General features: G+C 37.2%; 1 non-coding gene across 1 annotated transcript; it reads right to left on the reverse strand.

The window, feature by feature from the left end:
- Window positions 1-3,485: 3,485 nt before the first annotated feature.
- Window positions 3,486-3,592, reverse strand: LOC122086693. The gene has a single exon (XR_006142520.1). It is a non-coding gene; the product is annotated as a small nucleolar RNA R71 (small nucleolar RNA).
- Between the last annotated feature and the right edge of the window lie 1,835 nt (window positions 3,593-5,427).

Below are 5,427 nucleotides of genomic sequence, written 5' to 3' on the forward strand. Positions count from 1 at the left end.
GAATGCCGGGGCAACTTATCAGAGAGCAGCTACAGCTATATTGCATGACATGATGAACAAAGATGTGGAGGTCTATGTGGATGACATGATGGTGAAGTCATAGGATTGACAGGGCATATTCCTGTGCTAAGGCGATTCTTTGAAAGGATCAAGAAGTATCAGCTAAAGTTGAACCCTCAGAAGTGTGTATATAGGGCAATAATAGGAAAATTGTTAGGGTTCTTAGTGAGTGAAAGAGGCATTGAAGCTGACCCTATCAAGATCAAGAAGGTTCAAGAAATGCCCACACCTCGGACTGAGAAGCAGATACGAAGATTTTTGGGTCACATCCAGTACATCAGCAGATTTATAGTACAACCGACTACAATCTGTGAACCAATTTTCAAGCTGCTGAAGAAGGATCTGCCCATGGAATGGAATGACCAATGCTAATAAGCTTTTGATAAGATCAAAGGATATTTCATGAACCCACTAGTATTAACACCATCGGTGGAAGGAGATCCACTTCTGTTGTACTTATCAATGGGAGAATATTCTATAGGCTCATTACTAGTGTAAAAGGAAACAAAAAAGGGGGCAGAGCATGCCATATACTACCTCAGCAAGAAGTTCTTAGAGTATAAGATGCGGTACACATCTTTGGAAAAAACTTGTAATACACTGATTTGGGCAACAAAAAGGGTGCGGCACTAAATGGTGGCATATCCAGTGCATCTGATCTCAAGAATGGATCCAATCAAATATCTCTTCGAGAAACCAGCACTAATAGGAAAGATGGCCCCTTGGCTACTTTTTCTATCATAGTTTAACATCACCTATGTTACTCAAAAATCCATTAAGGGGCAAGCTATAGATGATCATTTGGCTGCCCATGATGAACACATTTATGTGTGAAATCTAGGGTAATAAAATATGCATTTTATATATTTAGAATGGAGCTATCTTGGGTTTTACTCTCTTTTTGTAGGTTTTGTATTTTAAAGACTTTAAGCATTATTGGGTGTCATATCTCCCCAATAACAATTGCCTAGTGTAGTTGGTGAGCTATGGTGTGTAAAATCCCCTTGCTCATCAGGAGGTCTCAAGTTCGAATCTTATAGTTGTCTTTTTTTGGAGAATTTTGTTGAAGATTTCCTACTTTTCACTCACTTAAAGCAGAAGGGCATGGAGGGGATTTTCACATCAAATTAGAAACAAGGAAAATCGTGGGAGGGGTTTCCTGCGCAAGAAGAGAAAAAAAAAAGGAAAGAAAAAAAAAGGGGAGAAATAAATCTTATCCAAATCTTCTCTCTCCTCCACATCATCACCAAAAGATTGTCCAAATCACACAAAGCAAGAAGGAAAATAGTCCCTTAGAGGGAGAAAAATAAGAGACAAATAAATAAAAAAAAAAAAAGGAAAGAAAATAAGAAAAAAAATTATAGAAAATTTCTCCAAGTTTATTTCTCTTTTCTCTCTTCTCCACCTTAGCACTTTTGGTTTCAAAAGATCTAACTACCAATTGAGGGTTTCTCCCTTTAGGAAAGAGAAATTTATTACCCTACTTCCCCATTCCCTATAAATACGACTCATGTAAGAGGAGGGGGGACAATTCATTCTTCTTCTAGGGTTTTTTTTTTAGTTGCTCTATCTCTTTCTCTAGTTTTCTCTTTCTCTTGCTCTAGTTCTAGGTTTATGCTTTAAACACTCCTGTAAGTTCTTTTTATTCAATTAATGTAAACACTTTTGTTTTTGATTCAGTCCTTTATTTTTATTGTTTAAGAAATTCAAGTTGTAATTTTCAAGTTCTAGTTCTAGGCTTAGTTTTAGGTGACAAGAACAAGCTATGAAGCATGTCTTTCAAGTTCAATTTATTTTTTCTTCAGATTTGTTTTCTTTAATACTAGAAATTTTAGATTTGGTTTAATCCAGATCTGGTTTTTAGTACTGGTAGTATCTCAAATTGATCAAGTTTTCAGTTCAAGGGTTGAAGTTCAAGTAAGTAGGCTCCTTCACTAGTCTTCTCTCTCCTCTCTCATTCCCTCTTCTGACTATCCTTTCTTTCTTAATTTAGGATTTTAATTTCAGTCGTTACATTATTGCTACCCCTTTCCCCCAAGGTTCATTGCTAGTGTATGTGTTGGCTTTACCCCTCCTAGCCATAGAACCATCATTTTATTGCTTTTATTTTAATTGTCTTCCTTTCCCTAAAGCCAAGTAGAGTAACCCTTGTAAGAGTGACTATCTGGTTAAGTAGGGAAGCTCATATTATGATGCATCCCTCGGGCTAAGTAGAGAAACCTACTTGTGAGTCTCTCTCTAGCTTTATTCTCTTTCTTTTACTTTATTTTTATTTCTGCATTTTTTTCCTTCATTTTTTTTAATTTTAATTGCATGGATTGTTTATTTTCAGTTATTTTATTTATTTAATTTTAATTGCGTGGCTTACTTCTTTAAATTCTTAGATGACGAATGGTTAGGACATTATTTTAGATACATATGTTTAGGACGGTAATTAGAATTAGATCATAACCATTAATCAGTTCACTTTCGCATTATTAAAAGAAAAAAAAATAAAGTGGTTTCTCTCCCTGTGTTCGACCCGTGGCTACACTGATCCGTACACTTGCGGTTACATTTAAAATCTCAAACAAGTTTTTGGCATCATTGCCGGGGAGACAGTTCCATGTTATTCTTCGCTTTCTTTTGGTAAATCGGAGTGCTTTGTTTGCTTTGTTTTGTTTTTCTTTTTCTTTTATTGAATTCCTAAGAAGAATAACTTACAATAATAGTTGTTTCAGTGGAGGTCGCCATGCCTCACAGTATGATAAAGACAGGTTTCGCCCTGTAGCAGTACCACAGGAATTGACCTGAGCAACCCCGGATCCTTGCCGGTAAGCTCCCAAAAAGCCAAAAAAATAAAAAATAAAAACTCAAAAAAAAAAAATCATTAAAAAAAAATTTTTGCCATCCATTCTTTTGTGCTTGTCTTACTTTAGTTGTGGGTAGTTTTCTATTGCATGAGTGTTAGGTGGGTAAGAAATACTGAGAATCGGTTAGAAAGAATAGATCCAACAAGTAGTAACCCTATACGTTTTCTCTCTTTAAAGCCTTTCAATATGGGAGACCAACATCAAAACCCTTAACCTAAATCTCTAAAAGATAGGTTCTACCCTGCTAGAACAGCCCAACCTTCCTTCATAGTTCTACCACAAGCCCAGGGAAATAATTTTGAACTCAAATCTCAATACATCACTATGTTGCCCCAGTTCTATGGGTTGACCTCTGAGGATGCATACCTATTTCTAAGGGAATTTGAAGAGGTATGTGTTCTAATTAAGATCCAACAGCTATCTGATGATGCTGTTAAGCTTAGGTTTATCATTTTTGCATTAAAAGACCAAGCTAAGAAGTGGTTGTATGGGTTATCCAAAAATTCTATAACCTCATGGGAACAGTTCATAGTTGTCTTCCTTAAGAATTTTTTCTCAACTCACAAGACCAATAAGCTTAGAAGTGATATCCTTCAGTTTAGGCAAAGGCCTAGTGAGTCCTTTTCCAAACTTATGGAGAGATTCAAGGATCTACTCCAAGAATGCCCTCACCATGGCCTAGACTTATGGCATTTATGTCAAATAATTTGTGAGGGTATTAATTACCCAACTAAACAAATGATAGAGTCTATGTGCCCTAAGGGATTCACATCCTTTACAAATGAAGGAAATGCATGGGAATTCCTACTTGACTTAGCTGACAAAACCCGTGAGTGGGAGCCAACCCAAGAGAGTGAAAGAACCATAGGAAGAAAAGGATATTTTGTGGATGGGATAGTAGCCAAGGAAGCCCATTTGGATAGCCTAATCAAAAGAATTGAGGCTATTGTTCCTAGAGAGCCATCATCAGTCAATTTGGTTAAGATTTGTGCTTGGTGCCAGTCCCCTGGACATGTTATAGAAGAATTCCCCAACACCTCTGGGGACACTTCTAATGATAGTGTTAATGCCTTATACCATAATAATCCATATAGTAACACCTACAATCCAGGATGGAGAAATCACCCAAATTTCTCTTGGAATCAGGGCAACCAAGCAGGGCCTTCCAATTTCCATAATCAAGGTCAACCTGGACTCCAAAGACATCCCTTTCCACAACAATATTTTTCCCAAAATACTTTTTCTAGGTCAAATGTAGGACCTCAGGCTAGTTTTCTTAGGGCCCCTCTCTTATCATCTTATCAGCAACTCCCTGGATTTACCAACACTGGAGAGGCAAGTAGAATAAGTGACTTGAAAAAAAATATGGCCCTCCTCATGACAAGCCATCAAAATCTTACGAGAGAACTCACTTAAGTTGTCTCAATTATGTGTGAGAGGGAGAAAGGAACTTTACCCAGTCAACCAGAGCCTAACCCTAGGCATAATTAGCCTATTAGTTCACAAACACCAACAAATGCACCACTGAATATAGTACAAGGTCAGACCCAACAAGGGCTCTGTAACTAATGTAATGTTGTTTATGCCCTTAGGAGTGGTAGAGTGTACCAACAGAGCATTCCTAAATCTTCCCTATCTATTACTCTTGTTAACTCTCCTTCAGTTGAGGACACAAGTGTACCGCTTGTTCCAGGTTCCTCTGATGAACCTAAAGATGCTTTTGAAACTAAAGATGATTTGGTTGAGGAAACCAGAAATGATTCTTCTGAAAAAGGGCAAATCCCTAACAGTCCTTATGTTTATCCTATCCCATTTTCTAATCGCTTGGTACACAAAAAGAAGACTGCTTCTATAGATAAAATTTTAGAAGCCTTCAAAAAGGTAGAAGTGAACATCTCTCTTTTGGATGCCATATCCCAGATTCCCACCTATGCAAAGGTACTGAAAGATTTATGTACTCATAAACGTATCACTAGTGTGGCAAAAAAGGCGTTCTTGGCCGGTAACATTAGTTTCATAATTACTCAGCCCATAGCAACCAAGTATAAGGATCCAGGGAGCCCTACCATATCTTGTGTCATAGGCAACACTTACATTGAGCATGCCTTACTTGACCTTGGTGTAAGTGTAAATCTTTTACCCTTACCATGTGTACAAGTAATTTGGATTGGGAGAATTGAAAGCCACTAGAACTACTCTTCAATTGGCAAATAGGTCTGTTAAGATTCCTAAAGGGATGGTTGAGGATGTCTTACTAAAGGTGGGGGAATTTATTTTTCTGTTGATTTTATTATGTTAGATACCAAGCCCTTCTCAACCAAGGATGAGATCCCAATAATTCTAGGAAGACCATTCTTGGCTACCAGTATTGTATTAATAACTGCCAGAATGGTTTCCTAAGATTTTCTTTTGGTAACCAAACTGTTGAGTTTAACATGTTTAGGATAGGCAAGCAACCACATATGGAAGAAGAGATCAATATGCTTGAGGATTTTCTGGATTTTTTTGATAATTT

Source organism: Macadamia integrifolia, chromosome 1 (genome assembly GCF_013358625.1).
Source record: "Macadamia integrifolia cultivar HAES 741 chromosome 1, SCU_Mint_v3, whole genome shotgun sequence".
In the NCBI taxonomy this organism is placed as follows: domain Eukaryota; kingdom Viridiplantae; phylum Streptophyta; class Magnoliopsida; order Proteales; family Proteaceae; genus Macadamia; species Macadamia integrifolia.